The sequence below is a fragment of the Lagopus leucura genome, unplaced genomic scaffold (assembly GCF_019238085.1).
Source record: "Lagopus leucura isolate 7727_CA_CO unplaced genomic scaffold, USGS_WTPT01 Super-Scaffold_100157, whole genome shotgun sequence".
In the NCBI taxonomy this organism is placed as follows: domain Eukaryota; kingdom Metazoa; phylum Chordata; class Aves; order Galliformes; family Phasianidae; genus Lagopus; species Lagopus leucura.
Genome location: NW_024962334.1, coordinates 37,737,420 through 37,761,578, shown reverse-complemented (window position 1 = coordinate 37,761,578; position 24,159 = coordinate 37,737,420). Strand labels below are relative to the sequence as shown.

The 24,159-nt window shown below is 37.0% G+C and overlaps 1 protein-coding gene across 15 annotated transcripts in view; it reads left to right on the top strand.

Moving 5' to 3' along the window:
* PARD3 (par-3 family cell polarity regulator) overlaps positions 1-24,159 on the top strand; it is a 425,937-nt gene that overhangs the window by 182,969 nt on the left and 218,809 nt on the right. The gene's annotated exons all lie outside the window — the stretch shown is intronic.

Below are 24,159 nucleotides of genomic sequence, written 5' to 3'. Positions count from 1 at the left end.
TAGGAATTCTGCTAATTTAAGACTTGGTAAAAGGATTAGTCAGATTTCAGTCTAACTTTCTTATCTGTTATTCTGTTCAATGCCAAGATGGTGTCTCCTTGCTTTCTTCCCTATCGAGTACATAATTTTGTAATTTGTCTCTTGTGATAACCTTAATGAATACAGAACAATAACAACAAATAAAATGTAAAACAGAAGCATGATTGTAAAGCTTCTCATGTTCAATAGAACACACTTCTGTCACAAAGATAGATACATTCAAAGCTCCAGGCTTAATACAGGGGCCTGTTCTGTTTTTTGGGAAGAGAGTTGAAATCTTCACTGAGTGACCAGGTCCAGCCAGGAGGCAGTGAGCAGAGCCCATCCTTCTCATGTGGTTTGTGTCTCTGTGTCTGCAGCAGAGCTATAAGTGATGGACAAGAAAAGCGGCACTTGGCATGTGACACTGAATTAAATCTTAGGCCATAGCTGTAACTGTGGGCAGGTAGAATTAGTGGCCAGCAGTTATAGAGGATTTGCATATACTATATGTTAGTCATAGAGCTGATCAGGCCTCAAGGTGCCCCTGCAAAATTTTAGTCTCTACAATCACACATTCATATGCAAATCCAGCATTTTTATTACTTCAGGTGGGTTCTTGGCAATTGTTTCCTTTCTCTCGTGTATCAAGAAGAAGGTGGAAAACTTGATTTGGCTCAAGATTATTTTCTGTTAGCTGCTGCTACTATAGGTAAATATCCTTCCTATTCTTTATTCTTTCCTCCTTCCCCCCTTTATTTTCATACATCTGCACGATTTTAAGTACTTTAGCTCAGGAGCTAAAAGCCCCAGCTGATACATAAGCTGAAAGTGCTTGCTTGGCTCCCGTAAGCACAAGAGGAGTGCTTACGTGTTAGCTAGGGCAGCAGCTGCATCTACTTCTGTACCAGTGAAATACCTCATCTGGCTGCCAAAGAGCACCTTGATTCCTTGAAGCCATGCTTAAACAAAGGTGTAATTATATGTGTGTATGAAGATTATATTATAAAATACATTACAGTATGATGTGATGTAGTTAATATAACATAACATAATGTAAGCATTATAACATAACTATTTTGACTAATTAGACCTTTGGGATGCTTTATGATGCTTTTGACTTCACAGAAGAATATGATATTAGGTACTGCTAATCCTTGTATGACCACACAAAAGAATTTTTATTCTGTTGACTTTTTTGATATTTTCTTCCTATTATTATTACTATTATTGTTAACATAGTAATCATCACTATTATAATAATCATCATTATTACATTAGAAAACTCTACTGTGCAAAATAAACTCCAAAATGAGAAACCTGTACTTAGCTGTTTACATTTTGAGAACCTGCAGAAATACCCCCAGCTCCCTACTGTTCAGTAGCAGAGTCTCAAGTCTGTCTCAAATCAAAGTGAAGGAGGACAGCCAATGAACCTCCAGACTGGACCCCTATGAGCTACTTCCATGGCTTCAATTCCAGATTACTTTATTTCAGTATCTAAAAGCCATCTAACTTTTCATGCTGGAATATATTGTCATGTATTCTGGATTCAGAAGAATCTCTGCATTTTGCATGTACTTTAGAGATGACTATACTAATGCACATATTAATATTCTCTAAATGCATATATAACTACAGAAAAAGAAACATTAAATAGAAAGGCCCATCTTCATAATAACACGTCAGCAGGTACAGAGTTAAAATTTCAAATTTCAAACTACAGTATGTACTGGTTTTAAGAAAATATTAACATGGAATTTAGAAGTCTGTACATTTTTATGCAAAATGGACATTTATGGATGTGATCTTAATTGTATATTTTGGAAAAGAGTTTCTTTTTCTTATTTGTCTTGGAGTTACAAACCAAACAGCCTTGAAGTTATTTTTCAGTGCTGAGCATTTCAGTTTATATGAGATAGGATGTTGGAATAAACAGCTTTATTGCTTGGGGACAGCTGTAGTAGTGCTGCTTTTATAAACAGCATTTCATGCTGGCATCTATCTTGTTCTCCTTCAAAAATAATCTGTCATTTCATACTGTGTATTAAATAGGCGAGTCGGTTTTGGGGCTACAGGCTGTGCTTGGTTATGTGCTGCTGTGTAGATATTAATGCAGTGGCAGAATGTACTTGTGTATGTGGAGAGAAAATAGTACTTTGCAATTAAATATGCATATGCATACATATAGAAGAGTTGATTTTACAAAACAAAAGAAATGGAACAACAACAATAGCAATTAGTGGATTTTAATGATTAGTAGGAAAAGCATGCAGCACATTCAGGTGTGCATCATTAATGGACAATCTTATAGACATGGACGTACTCATAGGAGTGTAGATGGACTGGGCTGAAGTCTAAACACGACCTCTGTTCTGCAGAGCCTTTGTGGAGAGCATTGGCCTTTTTAGGGTAGCTGTTTTCCTGCCCTTTTGGACCAAAGTATTTAAGTAATCATGTTGTTATAGTAATTAATGGTAACTAAGCTTTGGTGCCATGGATGGTATGTCATACTCTTAAATTACATGCAGATTCTCTAAGAAGCTTTAAATAAATTATTGCTGTTATTTTCCCTATCTTTTCCAAAATACTTTGCAGCACAGTACCACCTCTGGCTCTCTTCACTGCTGTCTGCCTCTGATAGCAGGGCAGTTAAGGACATCTGAAAGTGTCCTGCTGTGCACAGAAGAGCATTTCATCCAAGGAATGTTTGAGATCTTCCTCCTCTGCTTTTAAAAACTTGTTTTCTCATTCTTTCATTACGTTGCGGAGGAGCTTTATCTTTTAGTATGTTTTCTTTCTAGCGCAGACATACATGTTGTTGTATCCCAGCTGGCTGTTTGTAATAGCAATAGTCTTGCTGTGTTCACAGCATGCTTGTTGCTCAAGAGCCGCAGTGGGCAGCGCAAGGAGCTGCTGGAGGTGCCGGCAGTGCCGCAGCATTGGGCACAGAGCTCCTGCTGTGCCAAAGGAACACAAGAGTGGGATGCATTAGGAAAATTAAAATTTGTCCTCATTCCCTTAGAGGGCAATAGAGTTAATGAAAATAGATCTCACCAAATTAAAATAATTTATTTCATTAGTTTACAGTGCTATAAAACTTTTCGGGGCTGTGCAGCCCTTCTGTACAAACCTGAAATAGATGCAGTTCCACTGTTTGCTTCAAAGATCACAAGGTTAAAAGTTTTAAGTGTATTAAACCAATTCTGTTAATTGTGCCTATAGAGGATTCTCTCTTGCCCTTGGTCTTCTTAATTTAAAATTAACATTCTGCTCAGTCTGCATTCCAGCCTTTTAACTGAAGTGTAAATATGTAAATGATTATATGTGCCATTGCTGTTTAAGATGAAATTTTGCATTTTTGTTTCAGAAGATGGTACTGGTAGTACATGATATTGATATTTTTAATGGAAAGAAAAAGCTTTCACTTTGTATTCTCATTTTCTTGTTTGTTTTTCTTCTTCCTGCATTCCTGCTCTGCATTTCGTACTACAGATTTCTGTCAAACTGATTCTTCCTTTATTCCTAGGAAAGAAGTGAGGCCATCTCAAAACCTCAGCTCCTCAAACCCCTTTTCTGTTTCGTTCTCGGGTGTCCTTTTTCATGCTCTATCAGAAAGACCATCCAAAATTGGAAAGTTATCTCAAATATGTTTTTTTTCCTCTATTCCTTACAAATCATAAGGAAACTAAAGACTGAGAATTTCCTTTATTTTGCTGCCAAGCCAAACTGCAATAACTCTGCATTAGGAGTCAGTCTGCCCTTAGTTAAAGCCCTGAATTAACTTAGTTTTCAGTTAATTTGATTTTCATTTTAGAATTTGCTTGACTTGAAACGGAAAAATAATTGCATTTTTTATTATTTTTTAATAGTCAAATTTTCTTCCTGGTACATTATTGTCTTCTATATGGCTCATGTTACTTATTTTCAAGAAATATTTATATTTAGAATTTGTAATGGAAGCTGTACTGTTCTCTGCAAAACAGTGCAATGAGGTCCCATCCAGAGAAGAATAGGAGCTCAGCATTTTTTGCATCTCACCGTAGGTTTTAGAGGAGATTCGGATGAATCCCTGCAGAGTCATGCAGGTCAGTTAATTCCAAACTGAACAGAAGTAAAGCAAGAGTGCTTATTTTGAGCAAGGGAAGATGACAAATTTTATCTGAATGGGAAACTTATCTTTATCTAATTTATTCAGTTATGGCAGGGTGATTTTTTTCCTTTTATGAATTATTAATGATAGGAAGATGCTTACAGAAGAAAGCCAAGTTTGACCTGAAAATTGTGGAAGAGATAATTAATTCATTTTCCGTTGATCTAAATAACAGTCATTTTCTTTTTAAAAAGCTTGTGTGGACAAGTCATTTTAATGACATGGTTGCAATTTGCTGTAAAAGAGAACGGAACTGTATAACTTAGAGTTAATAATTGAATTATATGGAGTAATGTGTCTGGGTTTTTATTTTATTTTGGGTTTCAAATTTAATCTTGATTTTATTGCTTAAGTATGAGCATTTCATTATTGAATGTAGTCCTCTTTGGCTGTATTAAGTGGTTAATGTAATTTATAGGATACTTTGAGATATGTCATGATTCTTCATGAAATGACACAGCAAGATTTAGTGAGTGCAGCAACTCAGTGAATGGAATTACGTAATACAACCTAGTTGATGGGCTATACTGTGAGATTTTAATTTATTTAATCAGTGTAACGGGAAGATAAAAGAAGATAATGGACCAGCCTTGCCAATTCATTCATTGACTGATTTGAAAATAAGCCCATCCTAAGTTTATCTTCAAACCGCTTGGAATTGCATCCGATGCAGATAGGATAGGTAGTATCCAAGGCTGGGGGAGAGAGTGAGCGGAGAGAAAAGAAAGTAGTTTGGGAAGGGTGTATTAAAAAGTCATCTGATTTTGTGTGTCTCACATACAAAGCAGAAGCAAATTTTTCTCTTTTTTTGTACTCTTTCATCAGATCTGATTTGGTCAATAAAAATGTCTTCCTCAGAACCAGCAACTGTCAGCTGCCTTATGGCATTGGTGAGATTTTACACTCAATCCCTATACCAGAGCAAGAAAAGTGCTTTGTGACTCTGGTAGAGAGATGTTTCACACTCAGGGTACACAGAATTAAAATAAATACAGCAGAACTAATGCTTCCATGAGGAAGTAATCGATTGGAAACATGTGAAGCAAGCGGCACAACAATTATTAATGAACTGAACATTTCATTTAATAGACTGCTGTAAAGGTTTTATTTTAGAAATAAATACTCCTTTTAAGTTTTGATCTCTTGTATGTTATGTTTTAAGAATTCCATATTAAGGTATCATTCACTTTCATGCCAGCTGCATATGATTACTTTAACTTCATTTGGATTTAATTTTTAATGCTTTTTTTTTTTTTTTTTTTTTCCCCAGCCTGGAGATATCTATTTATAAATCTGAGCAAAATCAGTTTGCTATTTGCATTATTTTAGAACATTTGCCACTTAAGGCATTATTTGTTTTCACAGTTTAAAAATTAATATTGAGGCCAGCATACATATACATGCAACTATTTCCAAAAAGAAAAACAATAAATGTATCTTCTGGCTGTTTATTGCAAATATTTTTACAAACTGTGGAATAAACACCTTTGGGGTGAGGTATTGAGTATAAACAAAACCTCTCTGCTCCTACCAATATTTCTTCCGGTGGCAGGCAGCCAATGTTCAGTCTCTTTATATCAAAACTTAATTTCCTCTTCCTCGTGGACATCCTCATTTGTCTTCAAAAATCTTTACTTTCCTAATATGCACGAATTCATGATTGCTTATAATTTCAAGTCATTTATCCAGAGAACAGACTAAATTAAATGCCCCAAAAGAAAGCAGTCATATCTGAGCATCTCTATTTGAATTATTGAAACTTACACCGAGTATTCCATCATGCCATTTTTATTTATCTTGATTTCCTAGGCAATAATTATAACAACAAAGCACAGAGTTCAGAAAGTAACCCCAGCAGTATCTTGTACTCAGTAGGAATAGTTTTATCTTCAGGAATACTCTTTTAGCTCATTCTTTCTTCAAACTGATTGATAGGTTTTCCTGGTGATTCGAAGGTCACACACACTGCTCTCTGTGTGAAGGAGACATCTTCAGATGTTATACGTGATGGTGAGGATTGCAGGGTCCTGGTGTGGCTTGCTGAGAGCCAGGCCTGTTGAGGGGCACGGATGAGGGGGGAATGAGTGCAGGGCATGTGGCTTTGGTTGGAGCTGCCAGTGAGCATGTAGCCACTTGCTGAGGCTTGCCTGGCCCCAGTTACACCTTTCTGGGCCACCTTCCTACTATTATATCCGTCCTGTATGGTATATTCTTCTTCAGTTTTAGAGAAGAAAATGCCTAGTATAAATTTATTTGCATGCTAGAAGAAATATAATGTTCTTTTCTTTGACTTTTACTTTGCTTCAACTACAGCTGGCCTGAAATCATGGCAATGACCTAAGATGCTGGGTTTGTTTAATCATAGAATCATAGAACCACAGAATTGCTCAGGTTGGAAAAGACCTTAAAGATCTTCAAGTCCAACCTCAACCAAACTATACTACCCTGACAACCCTCTGCTAAATCATGTCCCTGAGCAAACAGTGTGCAATGATGTGTAGCAGTGTAAATTTAATTCACTGGACAATCAGTATTAGTTTTTAGCAGCATGTTTTAAAAGTACTAATGATTATTCGTATCAAGTTCTGATTTTAAGAATATTTTTTCAGAAAAAGAAGAACTTAAAGCAGTTTCTCAAATTTCAATTCTTGGCTCATTTCTTTTTCTGTTTGTTAATAGTGGTAGCATGAACTGTGGTGGCTTTTAAGAAATTGTGGTGATTAAAGTCAAGGATACCCTAAATAAGATTGGAGACCAGCAAAGCTTTTCATGCAGCAGTGTTTGTCAGTGATGATCCTAGGTTGCTCAGGCTTCTTTCTATCTGGACTGTGAAGTTTCAGGAAAGAACATTTCAAAAATGCTCAAATAATAACAAATTCATGCTCACTCCTGTAGTATTATCAACCTGCAGAGAAATTCTGCAAGTCGCCTCTCTTGTCTCATTTACACAGTTAACTTTTTTTCTTTTCTTTTTTCTACTTTCTTTTTTCTTTTTTCATTTTCCTTGTTTTCTTTTTCTCTTTTTTTTTTTTTCTCTGAAGACATTAATTTCACACTGTTGGATAGCTTAATTTTCTTCCCTTTTAGGAGACTGGCAGTGCAGATATCTCCACGTCTGGCACTTCATTTTTCTCTGCACAATACGGTGTGTTCTGTGGCTCGAGAGCAGCAGTAGACTGTCCCAGAAATCACAATCTGGGATTATTGTCTTTGTGTATCCTCAAGGAGTAATATTTTAAAGTCACTGCATCTGTTGGTACTTAAGAGCATGATTTTTACTTTTTATTTTTGCCAGTTTTTACCATCTGTGTGTCTGCTTTTGGCTCCTTCATTTAATTTTTCAGTTAAATTTCTCCGTTGCTGTGGGATTTCTTTCTCTTTCTCACACATGCTCTTTTTGACTCATCCGTGAACTTCCATTAAAAAAAAAAAAAAAAAAAAATTATTTACAGCAGTTGCATTGTAAAATCCTTGGCCTTTGCAATTTGGATTTTTTTAATGATAGTTTTATATCAGACTTTTCTGGTAAACGTACGTCATTTTTGGAAGTGAAATAACTTTTATTAGACTTTGTTTAAGTTTTCAAAAATTACTTTGGATTAAATTGAGGCATTTTGGCGGGAAAAGCTACCTTGGTCACATTAAACACAATCTAGTTTTTCATACTCATTTAGTTTTTAATGCTCAAGAGGGAATAATTTTCTTGAGAAATCTGCGTTATAATCATAAACAGACACAATTCAGTAATTTTCTCATGAAACATTGGCTGGAGTTTTGGCGCTAATGACTTGAAACTCACACAAGCAGGAACATTTTTGTTTAAATTCCAAGAAAAATACTAATGAAATATATTAAAATAGAAACAAAATAGACATACAGCATTTTACAGACTGCTTTCAATCTAAGGGGTGTATTTTCATCAGTTGATAAATGTCTTATGAATCCAGGCATGTTCTAGCATCTCAAGAATGTTCTGATAGAGCTTGAATCATTTTATATGCTTATCTTTGACAAGATTTTACAAACTATATATGTTATGTAAGCAGTTTTTAATACACCAGGGTAACAATTAAGCACATCTATCAAATATTTTGTTTCTGTTTATATTTTTGAATATTGAAAGCTCTACTGTGCTCTTACCTTTTCTTTGACATATGTACTTTCCTTCTCACTTTGAATGTAATACATTCATTACGGTCCAATTTAATAGCTTTTCTTAAGAAATAGGCAGGTTTATTTTTAGCCTTTTTCAGATATTTTTGTAACTGAGTATATTACGGTTTCATTCTTTCTTGTATATTTGTTTGCTTATAATTGATTTTCAAACTAGACTATGGACCTGCTGCATGAAACAATGAGTAACATGAAAATGCCAGCATTTGCAGTTGAAAACATGTTCCTTTTTGAATACATGACTCAAATAATCTAGAATATACTTTCAGTTCTGTGTTGTCTGCTTCGAGTTATTTCACTTCACAGTGATGTAGACCATTAAAAGGCCAAAAGAAATACTTTCTTCCCTTGATAAATATTCTTGGAAAGGAAACATAACTGCGAAATTCTGAGGAGCAGAAGCTGTCCACATATCCCTATAATTTTACCTAAATATGTACTACAACATCTTTTTTTCTGTATTACAGAACTGGGAGCATGTAGTGGTTTTTTAGAGTGATTTCATTCCCACTCAATTCCTGTTGTCTTAGTGAAAGAATTTTGTTTTGGAGGAAGAAGAGCACCAGTGCCCTATTTTAAGTTCTCAGTTGCCATAAACAAAAACACCCAAAAACAACTTGTAAGAGTTTTCCAGTTTTACTAACAAACATCCAAGCAGCCCCTATTTGAGTGGTACCAGGGATGATTAACTCTATTCTCAAAATTTGAGTTCATGAATTTTTCCGGGCTTTAAGGACTTGACTACTGCCAGGCTTAGCTTCCCGATTTCCTGCCACATGTTCCTTTACTGTTGCTGTAAGTAATGGGGGAAACTGAATGGAGAAACTAGTACCCATTTCCCATTGCTCCGAGGTGTGCACTTCATTAGAACAGTGTAATGGTGTTCCTGCACAAATGGAACTGATTTGATGATGATGATATTTGATCAAGAGACTGCAGAGCTTTGTTTCCTTGTGGCTTTAATCTCAAAGCTGAGAATTTTTGAGAGAAAAAAAAAGGAATAGATGTTGAGAATAAAAGTAGGATTCTTTTATTACAGTTTATTGTTTATAGAGCTACTTAGAAAAGGACAGATGAAATAATCACTTCAGCTTTCTTCTATTTCTTACCTTCCCTGTGGAAAACAAGCTGTTCTCATGGTCTCATCAGATGGAGCTTTAGCAGCATGTGATTCGGAGTGTGCATGCATTGTCCTTTTAGCAGTGGTTGCTTACTTTGGGCTAAGAGAAACCAGGTAATACAAAGAAAAGGGGACTCCAAGCACCTGTGACTAATTCACAAGTTTCCATCAGTGTTCTCTACAAACCACGTTGCTCCTACCTTGCATCTAAACTGACTTTGCCTAAGCAGAACCCTGTATTTGAATATCAGACACTCAGCCATGCTTTACTATTTATTTTTAAAGGCTCGTGGGAAGCTATAGAGTTTCATGTCGAATAGTTAGCCAGCTGACTGGTACATTAATTCATTGCGGATAAGAGGTGCGGGTTCGATTCTTTTCCAGCCCTTGTATTGCAGTCATTTTCTGCACCAATACGTCAGGATTGATTACCATAGCAACAGTGTTTTAGCTTGTACTGCTGTGAATGTGGTTAATGATAATAGAATTATCTAGTCACTTTAAATCCTGTTATATTATTAGGTCATCTGAACCATCCTCTTACTATATATTGAGTTTTTCCCTGCAGCCTATCTGGTAGTTTTTTGTCTGTGCTGCTTTTACATGTGTTGAGCAGTGGGGATTCTGCTTCTTCCCCTGGGAGCCTTTCACCATCTGATACGTCACCCCAGTAAGGATTTTCTCCTTATATTTAGCCTCATTTCGCCCTTTTTTTTTTTTTTTTTTTTTTTTTTTTTTCCCCAGCTCCATGGATTTGTATTGTGTAGAAGTTCTTCTCTGGTCTTACTTACCTATCCAGCAACTGCAGTTAATCCTTTCTTTACTGTGCCAGAATATAACTGCTCAAAACTTGAGCTATATTCAGAGTTTTTGTATGGTGAAAAGCAGATTTCTGAACTGTCTTTTAGACTATCTGATTTCAATAGCAAACTGTCAAATACTCAAATTCCATTTAGATGACCTGCATTTATTTACACAAAGAGCCTCCAACTGTCCAGTGCTTAAATGTGTTTCCTGTAGCAAATGCACCAGTGCAGTGTTGGTCTTTTTACATACAAGTGTGTCCTTCTGCACTGGATGTATACAGCAGTGTGGGATGCATAGAAAGATGCGTTTTTCCCCATAAAGCTCAAGGGGTGCTCCTTAACCACAAGTCAGTGGAAGTGTGCACTCTGTCCTGAATTGTAGGTGGGCATAGACACCTCTGTTACCCTAGGCATACAGAGACTGCACGCTTCAGCCTCTCTTAGGATGTTTTCTGTTTATAATTGTTTCTAGCATCACTGATTTTCCACCATGCAGGGAACTAATTTCTAACCATGTCCAGAGAGACATAGAAGTTATCCTGCTCTACTTTAAGCATTTCATTTCCTCTGCTAAGTGTAAGTTGGTCAGACCAGGAATTAGTTTAAAATCAGCAAAGGAAAATATTAGCTTTTCTCTTTGAAAGTTTATTTTAATGTTATTTTGTGTGCATATGCACAGTCTCATTCTTGTTTTCATTTTACCTGGCCATTACTGTCTTCAAACTAGTTGTATGTAAGGAGAGAAAGACAAGTGCATTTCAATAATTTATGAATTCCTCTTGAAATCTTTTTTTTTCTAATTTAAATTGGATTGCAAAAAGGTTATAATTATTAGGGAAACGTTCTGAGCTTCTAGGTAGTTGAGGGTTAAACTATGCTTATTCATGGAGACAAATAGAATTGGCACTGGAAAAATAGGGGGGGGCCTGCTGTTTTTAGTAAATGAAAATTTACAGTTTTAAACTCCTGTGTTTGTTTCTGCCCATATTTTCATATTGTTTTTTAAGTTTTATAGCTCCATGTGAACACTGTGAGCTTTATTAATTTTAGTGAGAAGCCACACAGCCTTTGTCACATAATTTTCCATTTCTTTTTCAAACTGGTCTTAACTTTACCTATTGAATCAGCTCTTAATTATGAGGTACTGTGACCTTTGCATCTTCAAAGACTCACTGTCCAGTCTGGTCAAGAGTTGATATATGTGATGACAAAATAGATAAAATTTTCTCCTTCCCAGCTATTCAGGAGTATTGGTAAGCTAGCATTGTCCACTTTTTCTGGTGCTTGAGGAAGTGCAAAATGCATCCCAGATCTACTGACACCAAAACTAACTTCCCAAGGGCAAGACAGAGGCTTATTTTCAAATTGTTTGTGTTGCCTATTATAGCAGCTCTTGCATTATCTTCTGAAAAAGCCAAAATGGGCCAAAACAGGGTTCTAGTTTTGTTTAGCTAATTATTCTGAAAGTTGTTGTATCCTGTGGAAATGAAAAGTAGAAGTGCCTGAAGATCCTGCTTGAAGATGCAGTGGAAGAAAAGCTCAGTACAGTTTAATTTATGAAGTAGGTTCTTTCTGGAAGCAAAGGAATATCCTGCTTCTACGTGTTTCTTCAAGCTGTCCTTTCATATCTGGAAGTCAATAGCTTCAGAACTGAAAGGTAAAGTGCTTGGTTTCTCCTGTGTTGGTTTTTCTTTTCAGATACGTATTTTTTTGATAAGAGGTAAAGTAGGAAAAAATAATAATAATTAAAAAATATATAATATATTTATATTACTTCAAGAAGACCTTAGATTAGCCTGGTTTCACTGACTGGCCTATCTGGGGTTTGAATGTGGTTTATTTGAACCGAACAACATATTTCTATGGATTTGGAAACCTTCAACTTGGCATTATGTTCTTTAAATATGGAGTTTAACAATGCCTACCCCCTTTCAATTCTAATTGAACCAGGTTGTTCTGATTCCTTTTTGTATCTAGTTCCCCAACATGCTATTGTTAACCTTAAAAAGCTTGCTTATGTAGACAACTATATATAAAGTGATATGACCTTTTGATGAAAAGAGGCACTTTGGCACTTGTCTTTCTAAGATGTGTGTGACTTCCATGCTTTAGCCTGTTGATTTTTTTCTTTTTGGGGTGAGGAAGGATTCAACCACAAAATGCACATGTGTTTTTATTTCTGTTTATGCTTCTTAGCTTTTAATTAACTCAGCTAATAGCACTTGAAAGTATGTTGTGCCTTTGTCTTAATTTGTTCTCATCTAAGGAAGATGTTGTAATCCGAGTATCAAGTTGTTCAGATAAATAGTTCTGTGGTGACAAATGAAGTTCTACTGTAAATTAAAAACTGGGAAAGAGGAAAATGCATTATGGAAAATAGGTCAGGAGCATGCAAGGGCAAGAGGGATTTATTCCTGGAAAGCATGCTTGTTTTGAAGAGGGTAAGTGCTGAGATGGCAACTTGAGTGAAAGAGGCACAATTACTTAGATTGGTTGCAAAAAAGTAGGATTTAGAAGGAGGCAATAGAGGAAGGATGAGATTTGGCACAGAGCCGTGCAAGCCACCGTGCAAGCGTGCAAGAGTACCTTGAGCTGTGTGCTAACTGCAGACCATAAGTATCCTTACCAACAAAGGGCTGAAGCCACTTCTAGAGAGGATTTAAGTCCCTGCTGAGAAGAGAAGCAGGCGTGACCGTGCTTGGCTCCCTCTCTCATGCTTCTGTAACCTTTTATGAGACCTTCAGTTGGACTGAACTGGGTCAGCCTGAGAAACAACCAATTGTAATAGTTTATACTTAATATGAATTTATAACCTTTGTGTAGTGACAGTAGTGCTTGAATAAGCAGAAAGGGGAAGGTGGACAGAGGGACCTAGGGGTGAGGATGGCTATCTAGGAGGGGAAGAAGTGAGACTTCCTCTCACATCAACATCCGTGGTGTGCATTGACCTTGCAGCTTAATTTGGTACTGGCTGAGAAGGTGTTATGGACAGCACAGTGGAAATACCATTGCCTGGAAAGATTGCGTCTCCATCTTCATCACGTGTTATGTAACACTTGGCATGACAGTGATCTGCATGCCGATGTGGGTTTGGGACCACAATGATGCTGTTCCCAGTATCTCTCCTTTACTGCCAGCTAAGTGCTCTTCTGAGCTGTCACTGACTTCACCGTCTGTCAGAAGAGTATAGAATTTTTTTGTTCTTTCCAGAAATTTGCTTGGGGCTATTTTACTTTCAAAGCACCTTTTCAGCTTCTGCCCTTTTTGGTTGCCTGCGGTTATGTGTGTGACTACTTTATATTTTTCTGAAAGTAAGGCTCTGGCTACCTCAAAGGGATGATGCCAAACAGAAAGCATCTGAGGCTAGAGATGAGTCTCAAAAAAGCAGAAAGGGATCTTCCCTGCCTCAGTTTCCTCTAAAGAAGAAAAAAATTGGAGAATAACTTTTAGTTTTCACCCTGAGGGTGCAATGAAACTGAAGTCATTATTGCCATGAAGCATTTTTGCCATTCTGTGCTGGAAGGCACCTCAGAAGTACTGAATACTATTTATTTTAAATTTGATTTAATGCTTTTGATTAAAAAATTAATAAAATTGTCATAGACCAGATTGTAACCCTGTAGGCACTTGAAACAGAGCATTCGTAAATGAAGCATTTACTGAAAAGTTTGAAATTGTTTCTCATGTTGACTTCAGCAAAACAAATTGAGCAAAGAACAGTGAAAAATGCTATAGTATTTTCTGTTATTAAAATAGTGGATTTGTTTGATGCCTCAGGTAAAATCTATGTTGTGCAAAAGACCGAATGCTACAGTGCAACACAGAATCCAACTGAAGCAATTTAAGTTGAATTTTCTCTTTGAAGTGTGGGGTGAAATGCGAAATGTGACTTGTTGCTATGCTGCTCTGAAAAGAGAAGTAAAAGGTGGAACTGCAAAATAGTAAAGTCTCATGACTAACATTTTGCACAACAGCTGAGAGGGCAAGAGAGCAGAACTGGGTGCCTCATGCTCCTGCAGCCAGCCCCAGTGCCCCATGCTGCTGAAGCCATCCAGTGCCATGAGCCCACCTCCTTGTTGTCCTTTAGTGGAGGAGACAACTTTAAGTCATGCAAGACACTTATCCCTTAACTCATAGGTGCTCATCCATCTACGTGCTGTGTTTTGCAAGTGCATAGGTGTTTTTTCAATCCAACAAGGAGAGTTTAAATCAAAATGTTAGCAAATCCTAGCAATGACAACCAAAGATAAATCACTATAAATGTACTTTCCTTCAAGCAAGATGATAAAAAAGTATAACTGTTTTTCCAGCTCTCTGGGCCAAGTTAATTTGGTGATTTTTATTAACACAAAAACAGAACCTTTGAAAGTTTAGTTTCTTAAATGAGATGTAATTCAGAGTTAAAGAATACATGCCAACTTTAAACTCTAATGATGCTGGGACTTTTACCTTCTTGGTAAATCTGTTGTATTTAATAGCCTTTTTAAGAAGCAAGGTCTTTAATAAACAGCCTGATGTCATCTCTTAACAGTTCTGTGCCATGCTGAGAAAAATATCCAGAATTGAATTTTGTTATTAAAATGCCCATTTGAGTAAAACGATGTTTTGTGTGACAGAGAACAGAGTGCTATACTTTCAGCTTGCTTCTAAATTGACTCGATGCTCAGTACTCAAGGGGATCGAACTGTTCTGTTCTTAGCTGAAGCTAGTGAAATCCTTGCATGCTGATACAGATCTGCAAATCAAGCAACAAGGGACTATTTCAGATTAAAAAAGAAAAAAAAAAAAAGAATAAGGATAAAAGAGCTATGAGACCTGTTTGAAAATTGCCTAATGACAAATTCAAGTTGCTAAATAAGAAATGCTTTTTGTGTCATAAAAAAAAAAAAGAAAAAGAAAAAATCCTCAGAAGGATGAAAATCACGGTCTTTGAAAAGGTGAGGTGAATAGTAATATATTCAGGAATATTACAGGAAAAATGTGATTTATGCAGAATTTTCTCCTTTCCTTTGTCTCGATATCAAGGGGAAACTATGTGACTCATCTATAATACATCTCTGCTGAAGTCTTTCAGATCTCTAAACTTATAGGTGGAGGCATGTACATTTGGTTTTCTTCAGGGGAAAAATTGTGTGTCCCAATTTCATCTATCCATTGTCATTTCTTTGGCTATTAAAAATCACACAGAACTTAATGACTTCCTTTTATATTTTATATATTTTTTTAAACCTACATACAGAAAAGCTGTCTTATCAGATTAAAGGAAAAATTATTTTAAATTTTGTTGTTCAACATTGGTTACAAGCAGGTGAACTCAGGGAGGTTCTATTTATAGGAGGGCTAATGGACTTGCCCAACCTGACCTACTTCAGACTACTCAACAGACAAAAATAAACACGCTGTAGTCATACCCATGCAGGGTACCTTATTTCTTCTTACTTTAAGAGAGTAGTACTGTCCTTGCTGTTGTGGCATTCCAAATATACATATACATTTAGAAGCCAGCAAATCTGTGTATTTGTTTTCTGGGTGCCATAGTAACTCACCACGTTAGAGGTACATTATAATATTTTTTTCTTTCTAGAAATGCCAACTTTCCATATGAAATGAATGCTAGCTGTTGTTTGTTGTTCACAAAATCCTAGGTCTCTTTTACCTAGAATTGTGGGGGTGGAAGAACTCAGGTTTTTAAAGAAAACTGTACTTTCTGTTGCAGAAGTAATCACTCTTGTCACAAAATAATTCAAATAAAGCATCTTCTGGCAGGGGAAGGGCAATTTCTTTACTGTATATGTAGGTATTATTTGAGTTAATCAGTGGGGGTGGTGGTGTTTGAGGATATGTATGTATGTATGTAACAGTTAACATGAGGAAAGGTGAAACAAATGGTATGCAGTGCCAGTCGGAAGAGGGATTCTTACATGACAAATGCCACATTCATCTTAGCTCACCACGGGGGATGTCATGAGGTAATCCCCCTGTTATTCAAGGTAAGTGATAAAAGAGCCTACACAAACCAAGCCTGGCCTTTGGGATAAACTTTCCAGGGGAATTTAATTATACAATGACCTATAATTGTAGCCTTGTTTCAAATAATGGTGATAACCATTTCCATTAAAAATATTTCCCATGACTTAGACATCAAAGTATGACTTTGATTCTGTATTTAATATGAACCCTAATATTTGTTTTACACTGACAGATCTTGGTGGTCTCTATGTCAGACTATGAATCATAAGAAAAGAGTATAAAATTTCAGAGGTTTGAAAGTGGAAATAGTCTGCAGATAAGCCTTATTTAAAACAAACAAAGAACAGAGACTTTGTGAAACTTTTGAATTCTGAGAAAAAAACAGAAAGCAGATAAAAAACTGCAACAGATCCACAGAATGAAACCACTTTATTTTTGGGGCAGCAGTCAATCTGAGATAATGTGATAAAACCATACATGGATCTATAAGATGAATACTTTTCTTTGTAATACAGAGAAACATCTATAATTCGTTATTGATGAAATCTTCAGAAAGCATTTTAGATGCTTTAGTTAATATTGAAATTTAGTTAAATTATTTAGTTAAATTTAGTTAATATTGAAAGCGTGGCTTTCCGTGCTTAACATATTCCAAACATTTACCATAGGAATGGTACTTTCTGTTTACGTGTAACCTTTCGGTATGAACTTCCTGTCATCACAGTGCTTTTCAAAACCTCATTATAGTGAGCTCGCCAATAGGCGGCACTATTGGCACTGAAATGGGCTGCCGGGTCATCCTCAACCTGGGCTCCCTATTTCAACCTGTCTGTTCATTGGCGTCTCTGTAAGTGAATAGTCTCCAAGAATTTTAGTCCTTCAGATGATTTGCATATGAGAAAATGAAAAAAAATATATACAGGATATGGACTACAATTGTTACCTAGTGATCAGAAAAAGAAAAGGCAAAGCTCATCTTGTATCTCCCAGCACTGTACAACTCCTTGCTCTGCCAAGCACTTTGCACTGTCAGCTGTCTCAGAGACATGAAATGTTGTGGAGTGAGATTCTGCTTAGTGAGGGGAATACTGATGTAGTTTTCACCCAAACAGTGAATAGAGGCTATGAATTATGATTACATTGCACACTGAGCAATGTTGGAATGGTTTGGGTTGAAAGGGACCTTAAAGACGATCTGTTTTCCTCTTGCCATGGGCAGGGATCTATCACAAGACCACGCTGCCCAGGGCCGCGTTCAACCTGTCTGTGAACACCTGCAGGGATGGGACACCCATAGCTTCTCTGGATAGCAATGCCAGGCCCTCACCACCCTCTGAGTAAAGAATTTCCTCCTAACATCTAACCTCAATCTCTCTCTTATGGTTTATCATTGAGAAGTAGCAATGCTTTAGACATTGCTGTTTTTCACTCTCTGTCAGATTCCATTTTCTTCCCTTTCCCCTGTACAGCTTTGCTGAGTTACTCATGTATTCGCAAAACCTTTTATTTTGCCTTGTTTTTTCTCTGCTAGGAGGCACTGACCGTTGGGCGACATTAATTCACAAACATGTTTCATCAGTAACGACAACAACAACAACAGAGTTTTAATGCTTTCTTACTGTTTTCTTTCTTTCTTACTGTTTGTTGGCAAGCTACCACTGTAAGGTCACGTTAAAACCCCTTCCATTAGAGGAGGAGCAGCAGCAGCAGATAGGATGAAGGTTGGAGGGAAACCTGGACCGTGTGCCGCACAACTGGAGGTGGGGAGGATGTGTCTGTTTATAGACTGGTGCTCCTTTCTGTTCATAATCTTTTTATTCTGTTCATAATCTTTTTAGTGAGGAGCATGGGAGGATTTTTGAAATGCTTCATCATAGTAAAATTTTTACTGCAAATTTTCAGTTCCTTTCAAAATGATATTTAAAAATTTTAATTAAGAGCAACAGTAAGGACAAACCTCCATAACACACGCTTTGTCCAAGATTTTCATTACTGTGAAGAAGCAGAACCAGCAATATGTCTCAAGTTAAATCCTTTGATGGGAAGAGCTTTTGTCTAACCCACTACAGCACTTTGAGAGCTCTCATACTTCTGTAGTGCCTCCTGTAAAAAGAATTAACAGACAACTGCAGTGTAATCCACTAAAAAGCCTTTTTAGTGAAAGCTGCTTTAAATGACCAAGCATCATTTATGTTGTGCTCCTGTAGTTAGCGTTGCTAGCTGTGTGATAGAGATGCGTGCTGTGTAATTGTTACAGAATAGATGAATGTGATTCAGTGACACTGCACAGATTGCTGAGCCCCAGAGGACCATGGACTCCAGTAAACCTCTAAACTAATACATATTACGAAATAATTGAGATACTGCAGGGTTTGTCCAGTTTTTGTTAGTTATTGCAAGGCTTTAAGTGTATGCTTTAAGACAAGTCATTAAGTATGAAAGGAAATGGTAGATAGTCAAAACTGAATGAAGTATTGTATAGGTTTGTCAAAGGAAGGTTGTATCAAACAATTTTTTTTTTTTTTTTTTCCACAGGAAATCTGGTGTTTTGGTGGTGGGTGGTTTTTTTTGTGGTTTTTTTTTGTTTGTTTGTTTTTTTGTTTTTTTTTGAGGACAAAAATAAGTAAAATACATTATTCAAATCTGTAAAAACATTCCCTTCCCAGGCAGTTCACAATAGAAATGGTGCTTTTATGAAGCCAGCCAGTTTTAAGGCTCAGCTTGATCCGTTTATTAAATGGGAAATAAGAGATGATTGCCTGTGATAGCAGGGGATGAATTTGATATTTATCAGGAGACCAAGGAAATCCCTGCCATTCTGTGCTCCTTTATGCCTGTATGATATCTGTTCATTGATTTGACTGAGCAAGGCAAATTTCATTTTGGATTAGTGAAGCATATAGAAACTATATGAATATTGCCATTTCCAATTGTGGGGTGACTCTGCTGCACAAGTACGTGACCAACCTAGGAGTGACTGAGTAGCAGAATAATAACCCCACAAAAAAGAAATAAAAAAAATCAGCTGTTTCTGTTGTTTTTTGTTTGCTTGTTTGTTTAAATGGATGATGATTTAATTGCTGATAATAGCAGTGCACCTAGTATAGAACCTATGTGGATTACATAAAGCTCTTACCTAATTATTTGTGCAGGTATATGTGAGCAAGAGGGAGAAATCGTAGTTTTTTATTCAATAACATTTGTTTTTTCCCCATGTGATCTTCGTAACTATTCTTCAGATTCGACTGAAAATTGCCCTTCTCTTGAGATTTGGCCAGTTAATCAAGAAGTGAGAACATTAGCCCAAAAGCCTGATACTGGTATATTTGTGCTAGTTAAGACTCAGGAAATAGGTCCCTTAGGAGCTGTTGCCTATCAAGCCTGATCATACAGAGAGAACCTGTGTTATGTTGCAAGGACCAAACAAACATTTATAAAATGCGGCAGCCAGGAGACTAATAGCAAATGTGGTCTCTTCTTCCATAATCATTACAAAGAAGAGCAAGAGAATAAAAGGGGAAACATGAAGGGAAGGGCATATTTTAATAACATAAGCCTTGTTTTTGTTGTATCCCAGCTGGGAAAAAATACTGGTGAGCAGTCTTTCAGGAGCTTCTCTTTATTGATAATGTGTTCTCTACTTCAGAATCTGAAGTATCTGTTGAAAGTTATATGCTGTTCCTTTCTGTTCATTATCCATAGTACTTCAATTCTCTGCACTAAGACTTAAAATGTAAATGCTGGAAAGGAAACAAGCTTGATTACTCCAACACAGAGGCGATATAGTGAAAGGCTTCTCTTTGTAGAGGTGTGCATGTCAGACGAATCCATTGTATGCTGCTCACGCTGGCAGCTCTGCCTGTTTATCATAACGCTGGCAATACCTTGCCATTTCAGACCCTTCTTTCTGTTGCAAAAGTTAGGAAAAATGTTGAAAGTGTTGTATAATGAGAACAACCAACTCACACAAACGTACTTTGCTGCAATTACTCTGCGGAGTACTAAAAATACAAAATGGGTTTAATTGTGTTTTAAAAGACTGTTTCTTCATATAACTCTTCTGTACCCACATCAGGCTACCTAGTTGAGGCTATATCCCTTGAGCTATTAACAGAGGATGGGGAAAAAAAAATAATGTTTCGTGTGCAATGGGAACAGATTTATTGAAGTTTACAGCTAAATTTGCCAGACTTTCTCTTTTTACTGGACATGTTAAAGCCCTTGATACAACAGGCCAGAGAGGCTGCCCAGAGTCCACACTTTCCCAAAAGCAAGAACATCCAAATCATTTGAAAACACTATTCTATTTCATATAACCATTATCATTAAAAATATCAAATTACTTTCTGAACAGTAACAAAATAATTGTTATTTCTCTCTGAACTGGGGGAAAATAAATACCATCTTCTCTCCCTATTATCAATTACTGATATAATGGAGATACTGTTACCAAATTTGAGATTTCAGCATTCAAAGAGAGATGCATGCATAACCCCTGTGTGCCTCAGAACCCATTTCCAATTGTGCCTGGCTGAAGTAGATGGCAATCACTGCTCTGGCCAGGCACCTGGAGATGAAGCATGCACCAATGAAGCGTGGAGGAATGTGAGCAAAGAGCACACTTTGCTCAGCCTTCATAGCTGCTATTGAGTTTTCTGTAGGTAATTGTAGAAAGAAAAGCTTCAGGAAGGAGTGTGAAGAAGCAGCACAGATGTGTGGAAAAGTTCATGTTTGAAAATAAAGCAGAGACTTAGTAGCGACTGCGGTTTAATCAGGTGTAGGAGCTGATATTTTGCTAATGAAAGATAAACTGTCCTGTAAGAATAGGAAGGTAAGGCTGGTTTCAAACTTTGGAAGTTATGCAGAAGGCAGTCTTCAATCTGCAGCCAGTGGTCATGACTGTCTCCTGTGTGAATGAGATGAAGATCCTGAAGGAGAAATTATCCAAGAAAATGTAATCAAATAATCTGAGTGCATCTATACTGAGCAAGGTTCAATGGCAAAAATGGCTGTGAGGATTTTGCAATCATAAGGAGTGATTGAGAAATCTTCAAAAATATTTAAAAAGGCAGTTTTTCCTGTGTATTCTGTGATTTCTTGAAAGCTGTGCAGGTGAACAGCGAAATGCACCTTTTAATACGTAGAACTGTTAACACTCATAATCCATGTTGAGTTGTGAATATTTTTTCCTCAGCGTTTGAGTAGTTGATTTTATTACAGCTTGTAGATCACTAATGCTGCCGTGTACCTGTTCACAAAGTTGGCTGGTCCAAGACACAGGAGTTTTAAACAGATCCATCTAAAAGCAGGAACAATTTTTTGAGCCTCTGGTTCTCTTAATGTACCTAAAACAAATGTTAGACCTGTTTTCTTTTTTTATGTCATTTTTTCAAGGTGGACGTTGTATTGTGTAACATCTGATTTAGTAATCTAAATACGTGACAGGTGGCTTATGTGCTTTATGGGGAGCTACAGCTGCGGCTGGTGGCCCAGTGACACTCTGGGGAGAAGATCTGTGTGAGGGACCCTGGTTAACAGAAAAAGGGAATCAGTGGAGGTTTGTACTGAACACATTGGGTTTGTTTAAGTACACTGGAAGAAGTTCTTTAAATTTTCCTCCATGCTGTAAAAATGATATGACTACTAACTACTTCTGTTCAATTTGGAAGTCTGTAGTGTATGTTACATCCATGAGAAGCTTTGTCTTTTAGTATAACGCCTATTGGTGATTTATAGAGACCAAAGAAACCTTATGAGTTTGGAGTTTGATCAAATCAGTCATTTCTGGAAGTTAGATCTCAGTATTATCCATGTAGGCTCTCAGAAGCTGTCTTGCTCTTCTAAGTGTGCTCTTCTTGGCTTTCCTCCCAACAGTGTGTACAGGTGGAATTTGCCTTTCAGAAGAAAACTACTTTCCAAATAAAGAAATAATTGCTAGATGCACAGATTTTCACAGCTAGTTACTTTCCATAGTAAATCAAAATTTTAAGTCAAATCTCTCTGTAGATGTCCAATTTTTCTCTCCATTCACTTCAGCATAAATCAAAATCTGTGTTATTTTCAGCAAAAAAGAGTGCTTGATTACTGTAATAGTAAAGATTTTTAAAAAGATATATTGTACATCTGTTGATTATGGAAGTGCTGTAGTTAGGGTTGTGATTCTTCCTCTAAGCACCTATTTACGGGCACAGACACGCTGTTGATACAGATCTGCCTTCTGTCCAGGAAGAGCCAGACGCAGGCGTATGGGAGCTGCATTTTTGTAATTGCTTGGATAAATGACAGCGAGTCTGGTCCAAAACTGACTGTGTTTATATTTATCAATAAGAAAGACACAAAGCTAAATCTGGTTTTGCCAGATAGAGTATGTTTAACTTAGCTTTTGGTTAGCAGTTTTGGATGTGTCACGTCCTAAGTTGAAAGTTATGTTTGGGCAGTGGGCAGGTGAGCTGGCTGTGGCTGTGCCTGAGGTTGGGCAGGAGGGTGGCAGAAGGAGCCTCTGCTGTACAAGGTGGGACTGGTGGAAGGAAAATGGGACATGCAGCAAGTGGAGAGACTTGGGTGTGAGCTGACATGGGGAGCTTCTGGGAGTGAGAGCAAGGACAGAGAGCTAGGAAGAAAGATTTCCACAAGGATTTAGCTACTGTTGTGCACAGGGAGCATAATCCAGGAGGACTTCTACAGTCAGTCTGCCAAGGGGAATTCCAAATAAGGGCCCTGAAAACTGTATAGGGCAAGGGGAAGTTTGTTTACAGACACATAGAGGGGACTGAAGGTTGTGAATGCATAGGATCCAAGGAGAGCTAGATGAATGATGCTTCTCTTGTAAGCACATAGACGTGTTTGCCAAAATAATGCAACATAAAGACAGACTTTTTGTTGTTGTTAGTGGGGGTATATCTACTAATAGGTAGGAGGCTATTTCAGTCTTTACTTAATGTGTCCTTTTTGTGTGTTTGCTTGAAAGCCAGCATGGAAAATTGTCCCAAATGCTGCAGTAACAAAATAGCATTTGGGATGACCTCTTAGTACATCTGCAATTCAGAATTGCATTTTTTCAGTAACTCTGACTTTAAACTTACAGATTATAGTTCCAGTGCAATATAAATACTTAAGTAGGTCTCTGTAATCACCTGTGTCCCTCACTTTGAAATGAGAAACCCATGACAAGGATCTATGAAACAGAGTGTAACACCTCTTTTTAAGGGGAAACAACTGCAATGTTCTGATTTCCTTGCTATGTATTTTTTGCAAGCTGCATTTAACCTTATAATTGAAATGGATATATGAATATTTATTTATTTTTAGTCTTTGTTCCTTGTACTTGGTTGTACATACAGAGCTTCACCTGAAGCTACTGAGCAGAATGTAAGCATAATTGACATGTTTCTTAATGTACAGGTTATCATTTACAGTGGGTTTATAAGCAACTTTTACTGTATGGAATATATTTATTTTGAGTTGTTGTTTGCGTTCATAATGCAGTTCTAGGTAGGTTCAAGATGCTGGTTAACCTTTGAAATGTATTATTTGCCTAGTACTTAGCAGAGATGGATGACAAAGAAGTGCACATTAAAGCCTCTCACAACACAGGATCATCACTCTTCAAGTAGCTCAGCTTCACGCAGTGCGCTGCTCTCCGGGATGCACACAGGCGTAGCTACAACTCATGGAAGCCTGATGCATCCAGCCTCCTGCTTTTCCAGGCTCTCAATGGAAATGTCAGTTGGACATTACCAAGTGTCTCTGCCTTTCTTTAATATCTCTTCAATAATTTAATATATTTTTTGACTGTTTGCTGAACTCATAACCTATCATGTATTATTTTTCTGCTCTGACTCTAGAATCTAATGTTCACATGAATTATGTTTGGTTTGGTCACAGAAGTAATTAAAACCATAAGTTTCTAACAAGGAACT